We start from the raw sequence: 15,261 nt of genomic DNA, 5'->3' as shown, positions 1-15,261 counted from the left end.
CAGCCAACTAATGTAAAAGATGAGAGGCACAAAGACTGGGAAGGGTATCAGATGCAAAGTGAACATTCCACAATTGAAACTGATCATGAATTCCACTGGTGAGAGAGCTTTGAAGTCAAGGGACAGCCAGGATCAGAGGCTCCAAAGCAAGGAGCACCTGTCCAGGCAGCATGATCGGGAGAGCAGGGAGAGGCAGTGGCCAGCCGCTGCCCTCAAGGAGGGGCAAAGAGGGTGAAGGGGATCTAACAAGAAGATCGGAAGCCACTAGCTACATGGAAAATAGATCTGGTAAGGAAAGGTTAGTGGAATTAGGGTGGTTTTGACTTCAGAAGAAAAGAAAAAAGGCAACTTAATTTTTACCATCAAGTACATGACTGACTTTTATAAGAGGCTTTAGGAAAATTAAAGGAAAGCAGGAGAAATTCAGGTGGGCATTGTGGGAGAGAGGCCAGCCAAGAGGGAAGTGATCAGCCAGGGAGTCAGGGGACCTGAATAGACCCTGCTTGTCACTAACCAGTGAGGAAACCTTGGGTAAGTACCTTATCCTCTACAGGCCTGTTTCTTCATCTGTAAGACAAGAAGTTTGCAGCAAATGATTTCTAAGATTCCTCCAACTCCAGATGATCTTTTAATTGAAAACAAACTAAAAAATAAACTCAACTGAGGAGGTTAATAAAAGTATCAAGTAGGTGGTGGAGGACACATCATCTCCAATTTCCTTAATAACAAATGTCTGACTCAATGGTTTTTCGAGGGTCCTCCCGGCATTCTAATTCTGGCCTGCTTTATCACTAATGGCAGTCTCGTCACTCTGTCCATCACGTCTGCGATAAAGACTATACCTACCAATCTGTGGTCTGTTGGAGGAAACCATGCTTTTCAAAATGAATTACAAATCCCTGTAGGTGGGGAAGAGTGGGCTATAGAAAAGTTATTGATAACTCAACTTAGAGCTAAGCTTCCCGTTTAGAAACATCAACCACATAACTATGTTTCCTGGCTGAGTAAGGAATGGGCTTCGAGGTAGACAAAGCATTTGAAGCTGAAATTTTAGAGTCAAAAGGAGGAAAGTAACATGGTACTAAGCAAGTTTACTTGCAATGAATTTAAACATCACAGTGCCACTGGGAGATGGTAATTTATTATTTCAACCATCACAAGCAAGCAATCTAAAAGGTCAGAGGAGTCAGTAAGTCTGCCCGAGGTCACATGGACACTCTTTCAACAAGTATCTTTGAGTGTCTACTCTGTTCTAGAGATTGTGGAATTCAGTGGGAGAAGCCAACGAGGCACCTGCCCTGATAGCGTTTACTTTCTAGTAGGAGGAGTGAGCCACTGTAAAAACACAAGATAGTGATGAAGAAACATTTGGTGGTGTGAAATATGACAAAAGTAAAACCAGGGAATATGACAGAGTGACTGAGGGGCTACTTGTATGTGGCAGAGGAAAAAAGCACTCTCTGAGGATGTGATATTTAAACCAAGAACAGAATGGAAGGAAAGACCTACCCGTGCAATGGTCCAGGCAAGAGTCAGACCATGTAGTCAACAGGGAAGGGTGTGGGTTCTAGAGTTGAGATGGCAAACTTCAAACAGGTGGAGCTTATAGAGGCCACCCATGGGCAAGAGGCAGCTTCAGAGCTGGCAGCCACCCAGTGAGCTCCTTTCTCTGCTGGGCTGTTGAGGTGGGTTGACCAGCTTCATCCTTGTCTTTTAACAGCAGCAATAGGAAGGGAAACAGAAACTATGTCCACATTATTGTCGGGCTTTAAAAACTAACGCCACCTTAAGTGACATTACAAGTGGATTAACGTGGCAGCCTAAGACAGCACAGGGAGGAAGTAGAGTGGGAGTGTCTGCAGGAACCTTGCTTAGCCCTTATTGGCCAAATACACGCTTCCGTGCTCGTGCGTGATTGCAATAGCTAGGCATTGAGACAGGATGCATGCTCTTGTAACCCTTAAGCTGATTGGAGGATGTAAAAAACCTGCCTTCCCCATTTGCCTTTAAAAGCAACTGCTTGTGTGATAATAAACGGAACTGCTTGACAGAACCCCCCGCTGTATCTGAGTTTCCTTTAAACTGGGCTGGTTGGGGCCGGCGGTGTGCTCACCTCTCTTCACGGCTCTCTTCCCCTGTCTCCTTCCAAAGGGGACAGGAGGAAAAGAGGAATCCGGGCCATTTGCTCACCCACCAAAGAACGAGGCTAGGGCTGTTCGGGTTGGCCGGCGGCGGACCCGACAATTATAGCAGTACCTGTGCCTATGAAAGAGGAGCGAGTCACGGGAAGGCTGGCCACAGCATCTTACCACCCTATAAGGTTTAAGTCCCTTTCTGCTTCATGCACCAACCTTAACTGTCAGCTCTCATCTCCCAAGGGACATGGAGTCTGTGTCAGAGTTGTAGCATCTGAGCCAATAAATCCACCGCTAAGTAACACAGAAGCAAGGTGGGAAGAAAGGAACAACATTCCACTGTGATATCAGCCATATTTCTTCCACATAGCAAGTTTCATTTTGTTTAATTTAAGAATAAACTCATTACATTAACTCAATTCAGTAGAAGCAGTAGGGGGATTTCTCCTAATTTAATCTTGGGCTTAGAGGAACCTTGCTCAGTGCTAAAACAATGTCATACGGATAGATTAGAGGGCTTGTATCATATTGAAAAAATACCTTCTAGTTTCTGAAAGCAGCCTACCTCTAATTTAGGAACTAGTCGGCCTACTTCTTATTTTATCCATAGCATCATCTAGTCAGAAAGCTGATCTCTGCAAGCAACTCATTCTCATGAATGATGCTACTTTAGGGTTTAAACTCTGCAAAGTGATCCTTTCATTCATGGAGCTGATGCCCCAATTTGAAAAGGAGTTATTAGATGCTTCCAGCCAGGGAATATAAATAACACAAATTTACTGATGTCACAAAACTGGTTTTCCATAAGTCACTTGAAAACGCAAGGATGTAAATATCTAATAGTCTATTTCAATCTATGCCTCTATTATGATAGGCTATATAGTATGCAGACTAAAAAAAAGGTTGTTTCTAATTACTAACCATTATAAGCAAGTAAGTATCTATACCTTCTAGAAATCTTGAGACTATATAATTTGCTGATCCATTGATTTGAAATCTGGGGGTTCCAAATTCACACACACGCAATGGCTAGAGACCAAACAATGGTTTTTGTCCCCAGCTGGCAAGAAGAATTAACAATCTCATTAATTAGGATCCTGTTTATGCTTGTATTGAATATATATGAATGCAGGCCCACTTGAGGATTCCAGCTGGGAGATGCAAACTTTTGAAATTCACAGACAAAGTAGATTTATCTTAGACGGCTTCAGATGTTCATTGTGGTCATACTGACCATGTGGGCTTGTGTGTCTCTGTGAGGCCTGTGATTATTTAACCAAGTAAGTGTTAAAGTTTATTTCATGTCTTTCCACTATGAAATGCAAAATAGGGCCAGGCATGGGGGTGGGAGCACAGAATCAGCTTGCAGGAAAAAATTATCTTTCTACCAGGCTGCTTTTAGAAAAAGAAAGAAATGGCCGAAAGGTGAGAAAAGGTGCAGATAATAGCTTTGATTCATTTCAGAAATGGCTAAGGAGGCCTCGCGCTTTTCCTGTTGGGAAGGATGTGGAGCAGGGAGAACTGGGAGGAGAAAGGCATGGGCCTTGCAGACCTTGCTGTTTCTCCCTCTCTCTGTCTCTGTCTCTTTCACACACTCAGACTCTCTCAAAATCTTCTCTTGTGGTTAAAAAAAAAAGTTTGGGGACAAGAACAAGATCCCATTGTGGAGGGACTGAAGAGAAGCAACAGGGAACTGTGTCAACCACTGCAGATCCCAGAGTGAAGGGAACTCAGACAAGAGGAGGTTTCAGTGTCTTGCAAAGTGAGAAAAATCCTTCTCACTGTCAATTTGCAAATGAAGATTTTCTAGGTTTGGGACATTTTCTTCTTTTATTTAAATTCTTTGTTATGCATTTGCTTTCTTTATTGACAGCACTTATTCCTTGTCCTAGAAATGTATAGTTTGCTAGAGGAAGGGAGGAAGGTCAGGCAGGGGGAGGAAGAGAGAGAGAGAAATAGAGAGAGAGAGAGAGAGAGAGAGAGAAGGGGAGGGAACTAATTAATACCTAGAATACAAATAACACAGCAGGAGGGAGCATCCTATTATAGGATTCTTTATGCTTAAAATGGAGTCTTATTTTTTCCATTTAAAAATAAGCCTGTGACCTTTTGCATTCTCCAGGCCATATGTATTTCTGCAACGTCCAGAGTCCCAAGGCACACCGGGCAGAGTGAGAGCTGAGGGCTGTCTGGGCCAGGTCCCCAGAGCTACGAAGTACACCTGTCAGAGAAGCAGCAGCCAGATTCAAAGAGAAAGACTCCACAGAGACTTGGGAGGGCACTCTGAACCCCCACTGCCTCTGTCAGTTATTGATTAAACCTCTTATGCATACACACCAGCTCTAGGAAAGCTGAACTTTAATTTTCTGCCTCCTACAGAAAAGAGATGGATACAGACGTGGGACTGGGAGTAAATAACACTAAGCAACATAAGAAGAACAAACACCTGCACACATTCTCACTGTTAGATTTTTTTTAAGTCTAAAGAAATGAAAAAGAATGTCAAACCTCACTTACAATCAAAGAAATGCAAACTAAAATGTGTTACACTTTTTAAAACTTATCCAATTAGCAAAGATGAAAAAGAAAGATAATACCAATGTTGATGAAGGTTTATGCAAACAGGCACTCTCATGTCTATTCAGAGTTGGAATATAAATTAGTAGAGCCTTTCTGGAGTTAAATTAGGCAACATGTTGCAGATGCCTTAAAATTGTAGATTCCAGTGCAGCAATTCCATCTTTAGCAGTTTATTGTACAGGGCATATGCCACAGGATGTTCATCACAGTGTTGTTTAGAATAGCAAATTGCTGGAAACAATCTGAGTGTCCTGAAATGAGACAATTGGTTAAGTCAGTTGTTTTACATTCGTACAATGGATATGATTAAAAGCCATGCTTAGAGCAATGCACAACTAATGAAACGGGTAAATGCTCAGGAAATGTTGCTAACATAAAAACAAAACTTGAAAGATATATAGCTCTATCTATGTATGTATCTATCTCTATTATCTATATCTATACAATGCTTACTGTGTTCTAAGCATTTAGCTAAGTGTTCTTGTCTTATCTTATTTAACACTTATAACCACCCAGTGGAGAATGTATATTATTATGGCTTCATGATGAAGAAACTGGAAAATGGGGAAATGGAAATTTAAACCCAGATGTGGTCTGTTCTAAACCATACAAGCTTACTCTCTCTGCCATGAGTATGAGAGTGTATATGTGTGTACATGTGTACATGTGCCCTAATTCATGAATATACATATATGTATATATATATAATATACGTATATATGTATATTATATATATATATACATATATACGTGTATATATATATACTCTAAAATGTTCAGAGTCATCTCTCAGTGAGAGGCTTAGAGATGATTTTTCTTTATTGCTTTGTGCTTTTCTGTGTTTTTCATAATTTCCACAATAGCTATGTATTCCTTTTGCAACTAAGAAAAAACTGCTCTTTTGAGATGTTATTCTGACTAGGATTATCTTCTGAGTCATTGGGACTCACCAAGTGTCAAGAAGAGGGAGAAAGTAGCTAACAGACATTTTCCCCAGATGGACTCTGGAGCCAGGCACAGCCAATTATTGATCATGTGGCCTGGGAAAGGTTACTCAACTCTATAAAGTGAAAGGTAAATGTGATAAGTCATGTAAAACCTCCCCCACACAATACGTGCTCAATAAATGCTCTTTGCCCTTTTCTTGCTGGTCTTCTGAAACACATGCATTTCAGGAGTGGCATTCTCCAGATTCTGCATACTACACAGTTTTCATTGTCTTTGGGAAGACCATTAACTCAAAATCAAGGATAAATATACTCTGCCTGAAGAATATCTCCTCAGTGCCCACTAAATGCAACTGACTCCCAAATTCTAGCCCTCTTTGAACTACAGTCTTTGGTTTTCTTTGAACTTCCTTCTCTGTTATAGTGGTCTTCAAACTGAAAATGCATACCCCTGAAAGTGTCACAAAAATCCTTCCTAGAAGTATGTGGTCATAGATAACTTTAAAAGAATTAATTTCCAGAATCTCAATTTCCCTAAGAGTTTTTCCTAAATTTGTCTGAGAATGCATCCGCAGTCAAGGGGCTGTGCTGGTACATTCACCTGCCCTCTTACAATCGTCCTCCTTGTTCTTTATAGCAGAATGACATAACTCTCACCATGGCAAATCTACTGTGGTGTGTTGCCCGGGGCTATAAACACCACTGGAGTTCCCCAGTAAGGGCCAATTTGATACATGGGTTAAAAGTAAGCCTCCTGTAATCAAGACATTATAAATCCAAGGTAGGAAGGGTTTGAAGTCTTATGTGAAGAGTTAGAAATACGGTATTTTGACCAGTTTGGGGATTGAGATATGGGAAGTGGGATCATGGGGATGATGACAATTACGGCTTAACAACAACCTCTTCTATCCTGCAACTATTATCAGAGACCCCCTTAGAGCAAAGAGAAGCCAGTGAGAACTACTGAAGGCTACCTAGCCTCATTACATCCAGGCCACAAATGCATAGATCCACCCTCCTTCCCCCAATATTTGCTGAATAATTCCCCCACCCCCAAAATTCAAAAAACCCTGCTCTCATATAGCTACATTTTAGTAAAATTCTATGTTAAAGTTTGAATTCAGAAGTGATCATGGTTGTCACAGGAATGCATATTAACATATTGAAAAATGAAGTCAAACTTCTCTGACACAAAATAAATCAGACTTGGCTGGACAATTAAGGCATATTTTCTATGCCCTAAATGAACTAACTCTGTAGATCCAAGGTTTGATGAATATGTATTTAAAGGATGTAATAAAAGCATTTTTTCATAATTATATAAAAAAAATTATCTAGCAGGCAAAAGTATACTGAAATTACCATTAATTCTAAATTACCAACACTTTTTCAATAGAACAGGTTAAGCTGCATCTCACTAAATGAAAGAGTACAAATAATTGTTAGTCTTTTGACATCTTGGTAAATTCTCTGTGATACACTTTTTGGTTTACATGGAAAAAGTCAATGACTCAAATGATTAGTCAATGCTTTTGGTAGCCATGTGTACTCAAATTCTTTGCTTCCCACAAAATCAAAGGAAAACCTAATCATTTTGCCAACTGATAGATCACTAAATATTGCTGCTGGTGGTTGATAGTTTGGGGCATATAATTCAGAAGTTTGAAGACAGAAATGACATTGCCCTAACAAAACTCCATCTGTTCCCATAACATAATAGATAGACAATGTTTCTCACCATTTATATCACACAAACTAAAAAGAGGGATGGAATTGATACTGAACCCAGCTTTAACACTTTGGCACCTTAGGCCATCTTCAATGCCACTCCCCAAGAAGTACACACTCAGCTGATATTGAACCCTTAGCAATAACTAATACTCATCCATGGGTGAATGAACTAATTGGAAATAAAGCCCCATCCATCTCATTAAGAAATGTATTTCCAATAAATTTTTACTTCTACATTTAATAATTATTTATTGAAATGCTTAACTCATTTGTGTTGTTTCAATCAACTTTGTACTAAAAATCACTGTAATGATAAGTCAATCTAGAAGACATTTTTTATTACTTTGAGCTTTTTGTCCTCAGGACTTTTAAAACTTAAATTTTAACACATTTTTATTGCAAAGGATTATGATAGCATGATGAATAAAAGACTTTTAAGCATAAAAATATGTAACATTAGGATGAAATTCCACAAGGAAAATATAATAGAAACACAAGTTCAAAGGAAAAAAAGATGGAACATTTCTGAGTGTTGAAGAAGAGTTCATGTATTTCAAAAAAAGTGAATGATGGCAAATATTCACTCAAAATGGTATTTAGATTTTACTGGATACATATCAAAAATGATAGAGAAGTTTAATTTTTAAAAGTTAATAGTCACAATACACCAGATATTATATCCTTTGCTATTAAACTATTTAAATGTATGACGAAAAAATTTAAATGTCAAATTTTAGGTAAATACGTGCAAGGTGGTATAAAGAATTTCAAAGTTCTTTTTGCGGGGGAAAGGGTAAATGAACAAAAAGAAAAAAATGAAATTCATGGCTTACTATATCCAATGGCCATTTGTTTTCCTCCACGAGACCCAACAAATAACATTTACTTTATTGGGCTTAAGGAGCTAAAGAAAAACATATGATTTAGTCCTCTCAAGAGACCCCACCACACTCTACCTGCACCCACAGGCCAGGTGTCAGCTGAGTCCCTAGCAGAGCAGGTAATCAAGAGCACATGAGCAGGATGAGCATGGATCAGCTCTGAGGACAAGGGCCACATCTAACATTGGGTCAAACCCTGATGGGTAGAATAGATAGAATAGATCTGACTCATAAAAGGAAAAGGAAAACTAAATTTCCCACCTGTGACTTATAGCTACAGTAAGTCAAGTAATTCAAGTAATTTATGCTATCATTAGCAAAAATGGAAGAAGTCCTACAAGAAAATATTAGCATGTGGATGGAATTTTCCTTTGTCTACATCAGACTTACCACCTTTGAATGCTTTCTACTTGATTTCAGTAGGCAAATATTCCACAACTAAATAGACTGTGTTATTTAGAAAGTTGCATTCATACAGCCTCACTTAACTAATGAAAAAGACTTGAAAATAAATGTGGTAGATAAATTGCAGGAACATACATCTCTACCAACTGTAACCAGGGGCAACTCCAAGAATAGGAACTTATGCACCAATTCAATTAGAAAGGCAAGGGACAGAAACAATCAGGTCCAGCCACTTGCCAGCTCCGTATTCTCTCAGAATCCTTATCTTTTTCTTTATCTTTAAAGTGAAATTCAAAACAGACACCTTGCCTAACTTCACAAGACAGCAGTGAGTAAGTAGCAAATTAGAATATGAATTTGAAAGAAAGTTACGTGCCACTAGTGATTCATTCCTTTAGGTATTAAAAGGTTTTCAAAGCCAATAGTTTTGGAAGAAGGATGTTAACTTGGTGTTCTTCATCCCATTCTCTGTCCCGATGCCACCTTTCTTTCCCTGTAAAGCAGCCCATTTGGGGGGAAGCCTGGGTATGAAGAGACACCACTGATATCATTAACACAGAGCAAAAATTTATTATAGGAAGAATGTACATTTCAGTGAAAGCTTAGGGCGTGCAGCCCTGGTTTCACTGCAGTGAAAGGAACAACCACACTCTGGGCACAGCCCTATTTTTAAACAGCTATGGCTTAGTGTAGACAGTTACAACAGATGAAAGATGTCTCTACTTTGATTCATCCTTATGACACAGGAAAGAACAATTTGCAAATTAATGGACTATTTACACCTATAAGGTCAAGATTAATCATTGATTTTAAGTCAGATGAATGCTCTTAATAAAGCTGTTAATAACAATGATAAATGGAAACATCTAATTTGTCCTGACTTTGTTTAGATCTCAGAAATCTTGAAATCCAATCCAGGGAGCCAAGATCACATAACGCTTTCTTAAACTGATTTCTATAAGTAATGCCAAAGCTCTCTCCCGAGATAAAACATTATTAGCCTTGACATTATTAACCTGGACAACTGACACACAAAAAAGATCCTAATTCATTAAGTTACTAATTGATGTTCATTGCTTTGGACATGGGCTTCAACTCTGTCAATCTAGTGTTTATCTGTTGGGAATAAAAAACAAAACAGTGTAGGTAATTGTGCAGATCTGGCTGCAGCTTGGGGGAAAAAAATCTGGTCTTAAAATTCTCTGAACATGAAAATGAAAAACACAACTAATAAACAGTTGTGCTGCCTTTTAATCTTTGCCCCCAACTGTACTGCTTCATTTTTAACATATGTTTAACTGCTATTTTTTATTAAACTCATATTTAGGCAGAGAAGAACAAACTTACCACATATGCTTCGGGTTATATACTAACTATCCCCTGTCAGATGGTGAGTTAAAAAGAAAAGACACTGGAAGAGAATTAAATGTAAATCTATTTTATGACAATCCGTAGCTTTGGGGAGGAAAAACTTCTCTTTAAGAAAATTTGGGATACTTTTCCACAGAGAATTTTTCAGAGCAAATTGGAATCTTAATCTAATACTATCAGAGAGAGATTCCGTTTCAAGTAAAGTCATCTTGAATCCCATCCAAAAAGTCCCTAAGAATCAAAATTATCCCTTTAAGCATCTATCTCTAAGATGGTACACATCCTAGACTGTATTCTTGGCTTATAAGGTTCTGGTGAAAATTAGTGACCTTCCGACATTAGGGTTTAGTTGCAAGGGGGTGCCGTGTAGCATACAGTGGACAGTCAGAGCGTTCCATGACTGCAGGACTTGGAGATGAGGATTGCTGGCTGGGAGAGCCCAAATGAATTTACTCCCTGGGGTTCTTCCTTCCTATTCCTACTCACATCAATGAGCCTGGTTCCTTGGTTCTGTTCTGCTGTTATTCCAAGACACATAGATTCCACTCATATTTATTGATTGAGCCAAGCACCTTCACATCACGTCCCTTCAACACCTTGTAAGGCTTCTACAATGATTCCTTACATGATATAAAAAGAATCTCATGAAAGTCAAGTGAGAAGTCAAAGATCATGCAGGCAAGGGTAGAGCTAGGACCTGAACCCAGATCTTCTGATTCCAAAGGCAACTTTCCTCATGGCCTTGTCATTCCACAACATAGTCTTCTGGCATCTTGTTCTTTCTTTCCTGTCTCCATTTTATATTTCTTTCCTTCTCCTCTCACCATATATATCTTTCACAATCTTTTCCTTTATTTTCTCCTTTATAAATACCCATTACCTTATTACTCAATCTATTTCTCTCCTATCGAACGGTACTAAAGTTCCTGAATTCTAAGAGAAGGATGGAAATTTGGGAAGGACTTCTAATAATGATATCCTAAAATTAATGATGTTAAGACTTATAAAATGACAATAGTTTTGTATTTGTTGTTTGTTTTTAAATGTATACTCTTAACACCTGTAAGCATGTATTAGAATGGTAGTTTGAAATAAAACTGTAATCTCAAGAGGACACAGAAGCGGCATTTTATTTTCTCAAGGGAGATTTGGGAAAATACTCTCATTGAAAGTACATCTACAAAAGCTTTCCTACACATAAAAAAAAAAAAGAACATTAAAAAAAAGTATTAGCTACTTGACACTTATAAAGCAGATTGCATTACTCTAGCTGCTGTTGGGTACCTGGCATTTACTAGGGTCACTTGAGCTATTCTGATTTACAAGGGTTTAACCCCAAGCTAGTTTTAACCAAGCTTGCTACAAGTGCCCACTTAAGGGTTCTTTCAGCAAATAAGAGGAAACATTCTTCAGCTAGATTTCACACCAATGAGCCACGCCAGGAATGACATATTAACTTCTGAGTGTGCCCTCTGTTTGCTCCACAGCTTACCTCCATTTACATCTCCACCACTGGAATAAAGAGCTGGGAGGTCACCTGCTCCAGCCAATTGCATGTGATGCATGGGTATGCAGCCCAAACATCCCAATGGTGTGGTGCTTCCGTTCCCCAGAACTGACCAGGAGGGGCCTTCTCTAGTAGATTATGGAAAATGTGGTTTTGATGTGCTACCTCTACCACACTTACCAAGAGCCTTTGTGTCTCAGTTTTCCCACCTCTAAAACAGAAATCATAACATCTCACAGGATTGTTTGGAAAGTTAAATGAATTAATTCAAACACAGCATGTAGAACATGTGCTAGAAGACAGTATTAAATCTGTAGTAAACTTAGTAATATTAATGTTTTCCTCATTTGTTCCCATAGAACACCCAAATTGGTACAATAGTCTTTGCTGACCACCTTCCTTCCCACCCCAAGTCCCACAAACACTAACTTGTGCTTCCTGCCTTATTCTCTCTCAATTCTACCATTTGCTAGCTAACAATCAGTTCCAACAAGATAACTGGACAGGTGAATCTGTAAGCCACCTAATGTATTTTCTCTCCCAGGTACAGGAATTCTGTCATTCAAATAAATTTTGCACATCTCAGAAAGATTCTTAAGTAATCGCTGTAATAGTGGAAATTTCAGGACAGCAGAGAAATGTGTGTTGACCGGAATCCCCTTCTCGGGAACCCGGCAAACATTATTTCACCAGGCTGTCACTTAACTTCTTGATTTGTGTGCTCCAAATGTTAATTACCATCATAGGCAAACGGTATCTTGAGAGGACAAACTTTTCCTGAAATCTTTCTGGGGAATTTAGTGCATCCTCAATTTAGCGAATCAAGCACCAAACTATGAACCAGAGAAAGTGAGTTCTAGTTCCAGAGCCACTACTTATTCACCGAGTTGGATTGGACAAGCAATGTTACTTTCTTAAGCTTCAATTTCCTCATCTGTGTTATGGGAACAATAATATGTGTTTCCATTACTACAGCCTGGGCTTTATTGGATCACAGCCATGCCCATGAGTTTATGAGCTTCCTACAGCTGCTATCATGTGCTACAACAGCAGAGTTGAGTAGTTGTAACAGAGACCATACGGCCCACAAAGCCAAACTTATTCAGCTATCCAGCCCTTTAAAGAAAAATTTTGCTGACTCCCACACTAGAAGACTGTGGTGAGAAACCAGTAAGATAAGTAATGTGGAAGTGCTCTGTCGACAGCAAATATTTATGTAAAATGCAAATCGTTATTACTGCCTTTTAGGTGTTTATAGGCAATTAATGTGACGCTCAACCCATAGCTAAGCAAACTCAAACACCTTCAGCCTTTTCCTAATAGGCTAATTTTAAATGTCTCCCATTGCCTTTGTTGCTGGGTGGGGTATTTTTGGACTTTCTCCAGTTTCTCCTGTTCATTTTCCTTTTAAATTTTAATTAATGTATAGTATACTGAAAGGTTATTATCTCATTCTCAAGTGAAATCTAAGTTAATACAGCCAAGAACTGGGTTGGCTTTTTAAACAACTGTTCTGTAATGAAGTGCTCTTGGTCAAGTAGAAAGAGCACGGTCCAAAACCAGTTAAATCACTGACTCATTGTGAACACTTGAGCAAATTATTTAACCTCTCTCAACCTCAGCTTCCACATGTATAAATGAAAGAACAAATTATATGCAGCTGAGAGAGTAACTGTAGAGATTACAACAGTATATTTGTAAGTCAGCTAACTTATGCAAAATGACTAGCACATAGTAGGTCCTTAGTAGATCCTCTTCATGTCATTAACCGAGACACTTTCCTACGACAACAGTGCCTGGGCAATTTTAAGTTTGTGAGTCAATTTATCGGACATAAGCATCCTACCTTACATTTGTCCCTATTGAACTTCAACTTGCTTTTGATTTATTGAGGTCACTTTGACTTCTATTCTTGTCTTCTGAGGTGTTAGAAATTATGCCTTTCTGAATTTGTATTCTGGGGACCTCATTTCCAAAGGATGAAAGAACAAGAGAAAACACAGGCTAACTAGGGTCATAAGGCAAGCTGTCAAAGGCAACATGAAGTGTAGATTTGGCACAATTATTCAAAGCCCAATATGACAGAATGTTTTGGCTATACCTATCTATGCCTTAAGAAGTGAAATACATTCTCCTATCAGTTTTTCACTTTACACTGCTAACACAGCCCGGGCCAAAGGGGAAGGAAGACAAATGGGCAGTCAGAATTAACAGCGTGGTTAGGGAAAAAGGAATGGAAAACCTGTGACTTTCCCCCACAGCAAGCTCTCACCGATTTTTAAACGCTTCTGCCTTACCAAGGTTTGTTTAGAGAGTGTTTGTAATCTGAGTCATTTTATCTGCTAAAAACCTTATTTTTTCTGCTCCATTTTCTCATTCTCCTCCCGCATCTCTGAGTCTCAGCATTTACAGCAAGACCGGATCTCTCTCCTAGCCCGAAGCTCATTAAACAACCGCAAAATAAGATATAAGCACCTCATTAATTATCATCATCAAGAGAATTAGTGTGCCTATCGATATATATTAAAGCTGCAAATTCTATCTCTAAAGAATGAACCTGCCATGCACAGGTAGCAGATGCCTTCCCGCCTGAGACCGATCTCAATCACAGGAGACGAGGAAAGCCCTGGCGGCAGATTCTATTTTAATCCAAGGATTTGGGGCGGGACTTTCCTGCCAACTAAGGATTAGTTTTTTCCTTAGAGTCTTGTGACTTTGAAAACCAGCTAAAAATGCATATCAAAATGTAAAATGCCTAAATCAGCATTGTGGGATTCATTTAAAATGTACTGACAAAGCTGCTCTTATACTTTGAGATATTAATTCAAAATTTTTTTAAGTAAAGAAAAATTAATTACATTGAAATGCACAGAAAAATGTTTGGAAGGAATGATTTTTGCTCAACTGCAATTTCTGATTGTCCAATAACACAATAGTGATTATCCTAGTTCATATTTATTGAAGTTGTTTTGTACAAGACAATGTTATGGAGAACTGTAGGTGCTCATCTGTTGCCCACCACAACTCTATGAGATCTGTACTATTATTATTTTACTCACCAAAAAACTGAGGCTTCGAGATGCCGAGTAACTTGCTATAGATCCCAGATCTGTTTTTAACAATCAGCTGCATAAAGAGAAAACAAGACTGAACACTCCTAATAATATACTCCAAAGGATACAAAATAATTGTATCTGTAATAGAGCCACTGCAGTCTTAGGCTGCACCAATTGAAGTATAGGGTCCAGGACAAAGAAGGTGATGGCCTTGCTTGACTCTTTGGACCTCTGAATCCATTTGGGGATCTGTTTTCAGTACAACTAATGCAGTTTACAAGGAATATGGATACACCAGAGGAACGTAGCCAAGATGGTGAGGGATTTGAGTAATGACACAGAAGAAACGTCTGCAGGAACTAGCAGTGGTAGCCTGCAAACAGAAAAGTAATAGGCCTTATGAGAGACTGCAAAGAGTGTGATAAACAAGAGCACTGACCTGGGCTCAAGTCTCCCTTTTTCTTTTATTAGTACCATAATGTGGAGTGAGTTATTTAACCTCTCTAGGTCTCAGTCTATTCATCTCTAAAATGGAGCTAATAATGGCACTTAACTTCAGAGAATTAGGTGAGTTAATATTAAATAAATCACTGACCATCGTACATGGCATTCAAGAAACTACTGGCTAATGCTAGCCACTAGTATTAT

At 38.8% G+C, this 15,261-nt stretch overlaps 1 protein-coding gene across 1 annotated transcript in view; it reads right to left on the bottom strand.

Annotated features, from left to right (window-relative positions):
- RORA (RAR related orphan receptor A) overlaps positions 1-15,261 on the bottom strand; it is a 714,208-nt gene that overhangs the window by 486,956 nt on the left and 211,991 nt on the right. The gene's annotated exons all lie outside the window — the stretch shown is intronic.

Source organism: Cynocephalus volans, chromosome 3 (assembly GCF_027409185.1).
Source record: "Cynocephalus volans isolate mCynVol1 chromosome 3, mCynVol1.pri, whole genome shotgun sequence".
Taxonomy (NCBI): Eukaryota; Metazoa; Chordata; class Mammalia; order Dermoptera; family Cynocephalidae; genus Cynocephalus; species Cynocephalus volans.
The sequence above is the reverse complement of the archived record's forward strand: the minus strand, read 5'-3'. Positions and strand labels throughout refer to the sequence as shown.